The sequence below is a fragment of the Schistocerca serialis genome, chromosome 3, assembly GCF_023864345.2.
Source record: "Schistocerca serialis cubense isolate TAMUIC-IGC-003099 chromosome 3, iqSchSeri2.2, whole genome shotgun sequence".
Classification (NCBI taxonomy): domain Eukaryota; kingdom Metazoa; phylum Arthropoda; class Insecta; order Orthoptera; family Acrididae; genus Schistocerca; species Schistocerca serialis.
The window spans coordinates 459,908,526-459,921,753 of NC_064640.1; the positions used below are offsets into that span (position 1 = coordinate 459,908,526).

Genomic DNA, 13,228 nt, shown 5'->3' on the forward strand with positions numbered 1-13,228 from the left:
TAAAGTACATAAAAAAGCATGACTGGGTCACGAGGAGAATGAGTGACAGTGTGTGAATGTGCAATCTGTGTGGGGTCTGTCAACCTCTCTGAAAAAGGACTTACTCTAAACCTCAGCTGATAATTGTTCTTGTCTATGTGCCCACCTGCTTCTCTTTGTCTTTCTGTTCACTGAAAGAGATATTCAAAGTACTGACATTCAATGTGACTTTTAGTTATTACCTCTCAAAACATTATGAGGGGTAAAATTAACACTGTAAGCAAGGAAACGTCATAGGACTAAAAGTGAAGTTAACTGCATATCTTTGAAATAATAGCTTTGATGAATTCCACAGAGTAACCACACCATTCTATGAACATTATGAGTTCCAAATTAAACCTTGCAGTTGTTATTACTACTTTTCAACAATTAAAATAGATTAAAATGTGCCCATTGCTTTTATATATGAGGATTGCAACTTTAATATTGGCAAATATTTATTTACAACTTATACAAAATAGATAAATATTTCAAAGTTTTACTGTCCTTCAGAGTAGTCACCAGAATTATGTATAACCAGTTGTCAGTGATGTGGGACTCATAGGAAAGCTTTAGCAGAGCCAGTTCTGTTGATAGTTTGAGAGGAGCAGTCTATTTCCTGGATCTCTGTAACAGTTCTGAAATGAATGCCAAGAAGAGCTTTCTTCATCTTAGGAATCAAGTTGAAATCACAAGGGCTTAAGTCCTGGGACTGTGGTGCACTGCAGGCTGCGTTCCAAAAATGAACAGCTTAGAGAAAGAAGCAGTGACACTTTCTGCAGGATGCGCCCATCTTGTCCGGTCTCGTGTGGCACCAACTTGAGACTGATTTGGTCGATCGATGGCACTTGATTCCTGAGATGAAGGAGCCACTTTATGGAATTCACTTCAGAACTGTTACAGAGATTTGTCTGGCAATAGACCACTCCACTTGATGTATCAACACATCAGATGCTGCTAAATGTGTCCTACGACTTCCACATTGCTGGCAAGGGGTTATACACAATCCTGGTGACTACTCCCAAGGACAGGAAAACTTTGAAACACTTGTCTGCTTTGTGTAAGTTGTAAATAAATATTTGCCACTATTTAAGTTTCAACCCTCATATTTTTGGCTTTACTTTGCAGTTGTTTCTGTGGTTTATAAAATGTGTTCCACTGTATTACTTTCATTAGTGACGGTGTGATGTTACAACAAAGGGATTCTCAAAAAAGAGTTACATCTGTGTCAGGCATGAATAACAGAGGCTCAAATAAGAGAAATTATTTTCATAAAGTCAATCAAAAACTGCAGAAGTCTTACTGCATGCTATGGCATTTAATCAAAAGCTCATTGAATGTGACCATGATGCAATGCCCACCAGACTACTTCAAATTCTAACTACAGTTCACTGATGCCAACTATTGGCAGCAATCAGAATTGAACAAGATTTATTTGCTCTTTTATCACATTCTGGCCAGGTGAGGTCTCAAAAGGAACATTGTGCTACAAATTAGGCTTGCACCTTTTGAGAAATATTTTAGCAAATATTGCCAATATACAAAGTAAAATGTGCACCGATTGGGAAAAATCTTGAACTGACCTGGCTCACAGTTTGTTGGATTCAAGATCTGTAGAACGTATATTAGGATATGATACACAATGGAGTGTCATTTATGTGTATGCATTCACTATTATCTACATCTACTAGTCAGTATATGGAGAAGGTACGTAGCATGCCAGGATCACTCCCTGCCCCATCCCCTCTTGCTGTTCTATTCTTGGTGGACAGGAATACAGTTTGTCTGTAGATGCCAGAGAACACCTGAATTTCTCTAGTTTACCATTTCAGTCATTATGCAAGGAAAAACAATTAGTGAAAGAAATACCTTCCTTTACTTGTACTGGAACTTAAAGCTCTCAGAATTCTCCACAATGCTTATTTCCCTTTTTGTAGTATCTCTCATTGGAGTTTTTTCAACACTTCTGTGATGCTGTTGCACACAATAGACAAAAATATGTTGATCTGGGCTGTTTTCTCTTAATTTTCTCTACATCTTTCATTAAATAAACTTGGTAAAAGTCACACAGTGATAAAGAGTTCTCAAGAACTTGTTGAATGAAGGTTTTGTAACTGACCTTCTTCATAAGTGAATTACACTTCCTTGACACTGTTCTGACAACTCCTGCCATCTCATAACAATGTAATATAGGTGGTTTTGCTTTTATATGCCAAAACATGACAAGATATCACATTCTTCTTTGATCACTTTTTGTTAAGATATCTGCCTTTTCATGCTTTTGTCACAATTCATCATCCACTTCAAGATGTTTTTATACTGTTTTCTTTAACTGAATGCTACCATTATAGTGACATGTCAGATTATGATTTACATGAGCAGTGATTTCATATATATTAACATTCACTTGCAAGTTTTTCTGCTGATTATGACAATTTTTCTGGTGATTTCAATTGTACTTAATATTTTAAGAATTCTCACTCATAACAAGCAACCAAGCTGCACTTATATATGTGGTAAGCATGGTCATAAACAGTCATCAACACTAACATACTTAAACAGTGAATCAAATACTTACAGTGCATTCTTGAATATTTTCATATAAAAGGCTGTACTGTTATGATGATGATGAACAAGTCATAACCAATGTTGACTTGTGGCCAATGCTAAATAGAAACATATAAATCACAGAAGGTTTGTCAGTAATGTCAGTAAGCTTCTGGCTGCATGGTCTGGATCTGCAGTGACTAAAATAATTAGAAGTCATTGGTAAAAAATAATATATATTGTACTTACCTGGTTGTACAGGATTCTTCTTAGTTGCATACATATAATTATAAACAGACAGCTACTGAGGTCTCACTTAGGCCATATGTTACTAAATGCCTCGTTAGAGGTTGCTTCCTATCAGTTGAAGGCTATGCTGCTTTACTACTTAACGTCCCGAGCAAGAGTGGACAAAAGCTCGCTAGAAATTTGACACAAGCCACGGAGCGACACTAGCGGTGCTGGTCATAACTCGTGGGTACTAATACAGACTGCGGTCGATAACTGCAACCCCCAACAAGTGTGGTATGAAACGTTGATACCACATTCCTCCCCAGCAAATCTGCAAACGATCGTTGAATATGGCCGCTGGGTGGAGGACCCTATGCTGATTTAGGTGAGGGGGTGGGGAGCCTGACTGCAGGCGAGGCATGCCAACCTGCACCCTGCCATTGAGACCGAGGGGAGATAGGAAATGCCTGGAAACCTTCTCCTGGGTGCACGTCAACATGAGGTGTCTGTGCTTCTATGACTATGGGAGGAACCGAAGGGTTGACCTCCATCGGGTTGGAGCACCCAACCAGCAACAAAGAATGGAAACCTGGAAGTTCAGACTGTTCTACGGTGGTGGACAGTGTTGTAACTGGAATTTAACTGTGCGTTATCACAGTCGAAGGCACCTGATCCATTTGGTCATCTGGTCGCTACAGCGATGATGGCTCTGCAGGTGACTCCGGCGAGAGACGTGGCATCCACACTGGTGTGTCATTATGTGGGAAAGGTGAACTATGGGTACTGGCACCCAGGAACGAAGAGAGCCAGGAAGAGGTCCCCATGGGGCAGCCCCATTGGCACCGACACTGGAAACGTAAGGCAAGTGGCAGAGACCCCACGACTAAAGAGGCGCATCTGATTCTGATGCCTGCACACATCACCAGATGGACCTGATTAGACAAACATAGCGTGGCCAAGATGGTGAAGAATGTGCCATTTCAACCATTGGCAATTGCCACAGAAATGACGAAAATAGACAATATCATCTGGCAAGAATTTGTGGGTCTGCTGTGGCCAAGAAATGAGGTGCGGAGGATGCAACAAATTCATCAGAGTTCTGTGAGGGCAACCATGCAACAATTCAGCTGGCAAAAAAATGTCATGTGGATGTGATTGGTACGAAGATAAATACAACAAAAGAGCATCCTCACGAGAATGAGAGTCATGCAGTTTAGAAATTTGCGACTTAAAATGTCTGAACAAATCTTTCAGCAGCTCCGTTCGTTTGAGGGGAGAACATTGATGAAGTTAAATGCTGAATACCATTAGCTTCACAAAAGATTTCAAACTCTGCAGACACAAATTGAGGTCCATTTTTGGTGACAATGACTTGTGGCAATCCTTCAATGCAAAATATAGAAGACAACGCTTTGATGGTAGCAGACAATGTTGTTCATGACATGCAAACAACAAATGAAAAACTGCTAAGAGAATGAACAAGAATTAACTGTCGTGCATCCCAAATAGGACCAGCAAAATCTAAATGTAAGTGATTCCATGGCAAAGTTGCCTTAGGCCCAGAGAAAAATTTATGCGGTGGTGTGGATTGGTTTTCTGCACACACAGAACAAGAAGAACAAATATTGGTTATGTCAGCATCAATTCCAAATCAGGTACAGTGACCGTGAGCTAACTGTTTTGTCCATACAATACCCCACTAACCTTGGTGAAGAAGTCGTAGCACAACTGACTGCAGAGAATGTGGAACAATAACATGAGACTGATTGTTCTCCATATGGAGCAAGATGACACCACGTTGGACAAACTCTCATTGTCTGTGCACAAAAAAAATGACGAACCAATGGATCTTCAATCCGATTTTTGGACAAAGGCCATTGCGTAGTGACATAATGCAAAACAACACTTAATACTGGGTCTTTAGCTGTTACTGTGGCTATATGACGAAAGTCAACAGGAAAACTTTCTACAACATCATCATTTTGCACATCAATGAACATACAACACTGTTTGGAAGAGTCAAACAGCACGTCTTCAGCACTGGTCACAACTCGAGGGGGTGTGGGGGGGGGGGGGGGGGGCAATGATACTAATATACTAATATGGACCGCAGTCAATAACTGCAACCCCTAACAAATGTGGTATCAATTGTTGATACCACATGTACCACCTGCTGTGAGATATACAGGGTGTTTCAAAAATGACCGGTATATTTGAAATGGCAATAAAAACTAAACGAGCAGCGATAGAAATACACCGTTTGTTGCAATATGCTTGGGACAACAGTACATTTTCAGGCGGACAAACTTTCGAAATTACAGTAGTTACAATTTTCAACAACAGATGGCGCTGCAAGTGATGTGAAAGATATAGAAGACAACGCAGTCTGTGGGTGCGCCATTCTGTACGTCGTCTTTCTGCTGTAAGCGTGTGCTGTTCACAACGTGCAAGTGTACTGTAGACAACATGGTTTATTCCTTAGAACAGAGGATTTTTCTCATGTAGGAATTCCACTGCCTAGAACACAGTGTTGTTGCAACAAGACGATGTTTTCAACGGAGGTTTAATGTAACCAAAGGACCGAAAAGCGATACAATAAAGGATCTGTTTGAAAAATTTCAACGGACTGGGAACGTGACGGATGAACATGCTGGAAAGGTAGGGCGACCGCGTACGGCAACCACAGAGGGCAACGCGCAGCTAGTGCAGCAGGTGATCCGACAGCGGCCTCGGGTTTCCGTTCGCCGTGTTGCAGCTGCGATCCAAATGACGCCAACATCCACATATTGTCTCATGCGCCAGAGTTTACACCTCTATCCATACAAAATTCAAACGCGGCAACCCCTCAGCGCCGCTACCATTGCTGCATGAGAGACATTCGCTAACGATATAGTGCACAGGATTGATGACGGCGATATGCATGTGGGCAGCATTTGGTTTACTGACGAAGCTTATTTTTACCTGGACGGCTTTGTCAATAAACAGAACTGGCGCATATGGGGAACCGAAAAGACCCATGTTGTAGTCCCATCGTCCCTGCATCCTCAAAAAGTACTGGTCTGGGCCGCCATTTCTTCCAAAGGAATCATTGGCCCATTTTTCAGATCCGAAACGATTACTGCATCACGCTATCTGGACATTCTTCGTGAATTTGTGGCGGTACACACTGCCTTAGACGACACTGCGAACACCTCGTGGTTTATGCAAGATGGTGCCCGGCCACATCGCATGGCCGACGTCTTTCATTTCCTGAATGAATATTTCGATGATCGTGTGATTGCTTTGGGCTACCCCAAACATACAGGAGGCGGCGTGGATTGGCCTCCCTATTCGCCAGACATGAACCCCTGTGACTTCTTTCTGTGGGGACACTTGAAAGACCAGGTGTACCACCAGAATCCAGAAACAATTGAACAGCTGAAGCAGTACATCTCATCTGCATGTGAAGCCATTCCGCCAGACACGTTGTCAAAGGTTTCGGGTAATTTCATTCACAGACTACGCCATATTATTGCTACGCATGGTGGATATGTGGAAAATATCGTACTATAGAGTTTCCCAGACCGCAGCGCCATCTGTTGTTGAAAATTGTAACTACTGTAATTTCAAAAGTTTGTCTGCCTGAAAATGTACTATTGTCCCAAGCATATTCCAACAAATGGTGTATTTCTATCGCTGCTCGTTTAGTTTTTATTGCCGTTTCAAATATACCGGTCATTTTTGAAACACCCTGTATTTATGCTGTGATATGAATTTCATGTTCAAATAGTACAGCTACATCATCCTGAATTGCATCTCTTATGCTCCCACATGCTGTTTTAATTTGTATAAAGTTACTACAAAATATCCATAAGCAGAACAGCTTTTGGGTGCTTTTCAACTTTTTCATCCCAATTTAATTTTTGACTAGTGTCCTTTCAAATAACTTACATGTGTGCAAGGTGAATGCAACATACAGTGAAGAGTCAAAGAAACTGGTACACCTGTCTAATATTGTGTAAGGCCCCCGTGAGCATGCAGAAGTGCTGCAACCCAACACGCAATGTACTCAACTAATACCTGAAGTAGTGCTGGAGGGAATCCTGGAGGGCTGGAGGGCTGTCCATAAACCTGTAAGAGTACAAGGGGGTGGAGATCTCTTCTGAATACACATTGGAAGGCATCCCAGATATGCTGAGTAAGCTCATGTCTGGGGACTTTGGCAGCCAGTGGAAGTGTTGGAACTCACAAGAGTGTTCCTGGAGCCACCCTGTGGCAACTCTGGACATGCAGGATGTCTCATTGTTCTGCTGGAATTGCCCAAGTCCATTGGAATGCACAATGGACATGAATGGATGCAGGTGATCAGGCAGGATGCTTATGCATACGTCACGTCACCTGTCAGAGTTGTATTTAGACATATCAAGGAGTCCCATCTTACTCCAACTGCACACACCCCACACCATTACAGAGCCTCCACCAGCTTGAACAGTCCCCAGTTGACATGCAGGGTCCTTGGATACATGAAGTTGTCTCCATAACTGCACATGTCCATCCACTCGATACAATTTGAAATGAGACTAGCTTGACCAGGCAACAGTTCAAGGTACAAGTAGACCTTCAGCTCCAAGAGCCCATATTGATGTTGATTCATTGAATGGTTCATGCGCTGACACTTGTTAATGGTCCAACATTGAAATCTGCAGCAATTTGCGGAAAGGTTACACTTATGTCACATTGAACATTCTCTTCAGTCATCATTGGTCCTTTTCTTGCACGATCTTTTTTTCCGGGCAAAGCCATATCAGAGATCTGATGTTTTACATTATTTCTAATATTCATGGTACACTCGTGAAATGGTTGTATGAGAAAATCCCCACTTCATCCCTATCTCAGAGATGCTGTGCCCCATCGTTCGTGCACTGACTACAACATCATGTTCCAGCTCACTTAAATCTTGTTAACCTGCCTTTCTAGCAGCAGTAACCAATCTAATAACAGCACCAGACGCTTGTTGTCTTATATAGGCATTGCTGACCATAGCGCCATATTCTGCCTCTTTACATATCTCTGAACTTGAATACATATACCTATACCAACTGCTTTGGCACTTCAGTGTATATTCATAGATGATTACAAAATAACAAGTGTGTCAACATTGATAGCTGTACTGAGGAAATACTGATAACCTCAACAAATAATATTAAAGACAAGTAGCAATTGTGAGAGATATAGTGTTTTCAGTTCTGTTGATTATATGAGTGACAAAAAATTAATTGACAAATTTTTATAGTTGATTCTTACCTCATCAGTTTTAATTTGGCACTGGTTTGACTATATTATTTCAACTTGTTTCAAAATGGAAATTAGCTCAATCTCTTGACATATAAATCAATCCAATGCAGTTATTTCAAAGTCATAAGCAAATGTAGATTTCTGCTAGAGCCTAGCCATTATCATTGCACTGTACCATAGTATCAGTGCATGTCCTAGTATGTACTGATGTACTAGGACATGCATTGATACTGTGATGTAATGCATTGTTAATGGCTAGGCACTAGCCAAAATCTAGACTTACTTAATAACACACGTAAGAAAAGGATGACTGATTGGTGTGCTCCATCATTTTGAAAGTCATATCATAATCATCGAATGCATTCACATTCCTAATGGAAGGTAACTTGACCAATGGATTCCTGATTAACCACAACCCTCACCTTTCCAGAAAACTATCAGATTATCGCAAGTGAAGCAGAAAAAAGAGAGAAAATAAGAATGGTTAGACTCTGACAAAGTGCACAAGACACTGACCAGATTTATAGACTTTGCATACAGATGTTGGACAAAATTATGGATTCACACAAAACAGCAAATTACTGTGCCTAATAGGGTGTAAAAAGCCTGTTTGCATACAAAACACCTTCTGTTTTGCTCACAATGGATAACGACAGGTCCTGTATGGTTTTCAAGAGAATCCTTTACCATTTGTGCTGCAAAATACTGGCAAGTTCAGATAATGATGATGAAGGTGGATAGTGATCATGTACCATTCTCCCCAAAGCCAACCACAGGGGCTGAGTTATATTGAGATCTGGTGATTGTGGAGGCCAGGGGAGATGTAACAAGTAATCATCATGCTCACAAAATGAGTTGTGTATAGTGTGAGCTGTGTGAGTAGGAGCTCTCTTGTATTAGAACACAGCATCACTATTGAGGAAAAGCATTGGACCATGTGATGGACCTGAGCAGCCAAAATAGTCATATAATCCTTGGCAGTAATGTGAGCTTGCAGAGAAACTATGAGGCCCATGGAATACCATAATACGTATGACTGTTCAAATCGTCATCAAATCTCCACCATGTTTCACTATTGGGATGTAAACTGAGCCAGAAGCTGAAAACGGGGAGAAAGAAGACTCAGTCAACCAAATGACATTCTACCATTGCTCCACAATCTGGATTTTATGACTTCAGCACCATGATTTTGTGTTAAGGGTGTTTGCATCATTGATGAATAGTTTTGGAAATCCAGTTTGCCCTTCAGTTCACTGCTTCTGAAATTCCATTCATGTTGTTTTGGTACTGACAGGATTCAAAAACGTGACATTCAGTTCCAAAGTGACTTTTTGAGCTGTCCTCCTCTTTGTTTTTTATAACAAAACTCTCCAGTGACCATCTGTCATGATGACGCAGTATAAACTTTCTTCAACCTTGTTCTTGCCTGATGAAGTTTTCCTGTTTGCTCTGCATGCAGTATAAGCCTTTGTTATGGTGCCTCTTGAAAAACATAACACTTTGGTTCCCTTGGTTATGGAAGCATCCACCACACAAGAACCAACAGTTGCTCATGTTCCAATTCAATGAGCTCTCACACAATGCACTCACAGCTACGCAGAACACTGTTCTGACTATGACTGACACTTGCAACATGTATAGGGTATTGCACTGACACCACTAATTGCCAAATACAGCAGCACAACCTTCAGGCTTGGCTAGCATCTGCATTTACCTCCAGACCTACATTTATTGCAGTGTTTCCATATTTTTGTCAAACCCTGTAAATGTTGACATAGCAGAAGATCGATAAAGCCCTAGTGGTAGAACTGTGAAACTACATACTAGTTGTCAGATGAAAGCTAATAAAACTAATTAAATATATTCACCTTCTTTTGATATCAAAATAAGGAAACATTAATCAGTGTACACAGAGTATTAACATGATAGAAGGCATAATTTCTCCTCACTCTTTATCTAATTTTTCAGTGTCTTCACAATGGAACATTTAGATTTCTTTGAACAGTGTTTTTATGTCTGGAAGTTCTTAGGGACTAATTGTTATTGTTATTTGTTACAGGTCTTCCAGGTAAGCTGACTCTCCAATGCTTTAGTGAATGTTAGGAAAGTTGGAAGGTAACACTATAACACCCTTACAATAAATAAGAGAACACCATTTAGCTTGAAGGATTTTATGAATTTATTATTTGTTCTTGTCAGATCTGATGCCCCTTAATGAAGCTTCATGTCTCAAAATTCAGTTTTCACAGATCAACAAATAAACTAATCACAAAAGTTTTCCCAGACATATATCTGAATAGCACTGTCCTAATAACAAAATGTTTGAATAAAAACCAGGTTGCTAGTATCAGGTCCACTAGTGAACTAACACACTTTGTTGGTGTTCATTACTTCAGTTTCATTAACTCTCACCTTGAAAGGCACCAGTCAGACAAGTTATAAGTGCTTTATTTGGATATTTTCCTTTGGGAGCAAGAATTGCACAGACACTTTACAGTGAGTCTAGATCCAAGAGTGTATCCTACAACTACAGTCCCTCATTGCATTAAGGACAATGGTACAAGGGTACTTGTGACTCTGTGTGTGTGTGTGTGTGTGTGTGTGTGTGTGTGTGTGTGTGTCTTTGGGTTTGTTAATTTTATGGTAGGATTGTGTCAAAAAAACTTAGCAGTCCTTTTTCTGTGGTAACCAGCTACACAGAATTTCTTCTGTTTGATGAGTACATATCTATTTAGATCTAAAATATTACATTTCATACTTGATAATTCATTAATTTATTGTAATGGGTGTTAATTCTCATGGGTAAATTGAAGGACTTCGCTCATAGTAGTCACTATGAAAACAAATCTTTTGCTCTAATGCAGGGCTTCACAGCATATGTGCTCCATGAGCAGACATTGAGTACAGGCCTTGTGAGTAATGAGCACTGCACCTCTTCTATCAATGCAGGGAATAGGGTGGGAAGTCATGTAGAAACTTAGGTAAATGAGGAAATCAGTCCTGAGGGAAATGCTTCTAAAAATCTGTAGTACCTTTATATTCTCTGGTTTACTGCAGGTCAGTTTCTTCAAGCTGCAGATCAGTACAAATTATGTACTGGAAGTTTCTTCAATTTCTCATTTGTTTCTACTACAAATCCTGATTTATCCTACAATATGACGGGTGCTCTGTTTGTAGACACATAAATGTGTAATTTCCATGACAAACCTACATTTCCTACACTTTACTCAGTGTTACTAAGAATGTCACATTCAGCTGTAAGCCAAAGGTATCTGCTCTTTCATAGAGCACTAAAGAATATGTAACAAACTCTTTACAAAGATTTTGCAAGCAACCACTAAACATCATCTACCATGACACATGTGGGACATATGATTGTCGTGTTTGATACTGACACCACAGAAAACTATTCTACCTGAAATTGATATAAATGTTTAGCTGCAACTACAAAGTATTCATTTATTTAATCACCATCTGTAAAAGGAATCAAGAACTTTGCTAAGGGTAGTGCAATTTTGTAACTCATCCAAATGGCCAACACACTTGATATTTCTTCATCCTCTTCAGAGAGCTTCCATTCAAATTTTAACACCTCTAGTGCATGTTGAGGTTCTTTAAATTTTCTGTTTTTGTATTCTTTGATGGGGTAAAAACTGAACTTAGTGAAACTATTAAATGTCTTGTGATACAATAAAATTTTTGTGTTTACAAAAATGAGATTTCTCACACTGGGGATTTAAATGTGAAAACATTGTCTGCTTTACACAATTACAACTAACCATTGCTGCTGTTAGATGGCACCACTGTCAAAAATGGCGCTCACTCATTTCACAGTTTGTGTTTCTCTTTTATAGTCATGAGCACATGCTGTACATGCACTTCCCTTACTTCCCACAGTGCCACAACTACTCTGCTTAATAGTTTATATAAGGGAAGGTAAATGACAAATGTTTTAGTTTCATTTTGAATGCCACACAAAGACCCAAAAGATTTTCAAGTGTAAATAGTCCTTTTGTGTAATGACATTTGCATAATAATTTCAGCTGTTAGTTCTGAACATTATTTATAAATAATCTGACTGAATTACAACACTCATTTTAGATAACATACATAACTTATAAATGTAAACATATATATACAGTAAGAGAAGAGAAAAAGTCAGAACATAGCTGGATATAATTACAAGTTCTTAGGTATTTTAAGAAAAATATTTATTCATTTTATGGTCATCACCTTCACTTTACTTCAAGGATTAGGCCCTTTGGCCGGCCGAAGTGGCCGTGCAGTTAAAGGCGCTGCAGTCTGGAACCGCAAGACCGCTATGGTCGCAGGTTCGAATCCTGCCTCGGTCATGGATGTTTGTGATGTCTTTAGGTTAGTTGGGTTTAACTAGTTCTAAGTTCTAGGGGACTAATGACCTCAGCAGTTGAATCCCATAGTGCTCAGAGCCATTTGAACCATTTTTTGATTAGGCCCTTTTTTTCTGCTTTGTCTGTTATGGCATCGACTGCTTCCTCAATCTTCCTTGACTGCCTCTCCAAACTGGAAAGGTAATCTTTCTCCACCCATTCTTTTGAGATGTTCATTCCAGTTTGTCATATTTTCTTTTGTATTTTATTGAGGATGTTAAATGTATTCATTTCTTCCCTAATTTATGAATTTTGAAATCTGTCAGCTCTTGTGCACACATTTACTGCTCTTAGAAAACTCATGTCCATTGCTTGTATGCAATTTTCTTGACATTTACTTATAAACCATTATTCACTTCAGTACATGAGGTTTGGAACTGCCATTGTCTTATAAAATTTCAATCATATTTATTTTCTCATTTTATTTTATTTTTCTTTCTTTTTTTTATTTTTATTTTTATTTATTTTTTTTTTTTTTAAATTCTGTTTTTGTTCCTCATATGTTCCCCAACGTTGCTGATTTCTTCTCTATATCTTCATAATATTCATTTGTGATATCACAACATAAATAATTGAAATCTTTGACATGTTCTATTGTTCTACTGTTAATCACAGTTCTTGTACATGCAAGCTATTTCCCTTTGAAGGTCACTGATTTTGTCTTTTTTTCTGAAACTATCTTCATATATCTTACCTAATAACTGTATTCCCCTTTGAAGGTAAATTTCATTATCTGCCAGCAGTGTGGC

General features: G+C 39.4%; 1 protein-coding gene across 2 annotated transcripts in view; it reads left to right on the top strand.

The window, feature by feature from the left end:
- LOC126470361 (tolloid-like protein 1) overlaps nucleotides 1–13,228 on the top strand; it is a 595,917-nt gene that overhangs the window by 485,323 nt on the left and 97,366 nt on the right. The gene's annotated exons all lie outside the window — the stretch shown is intronic.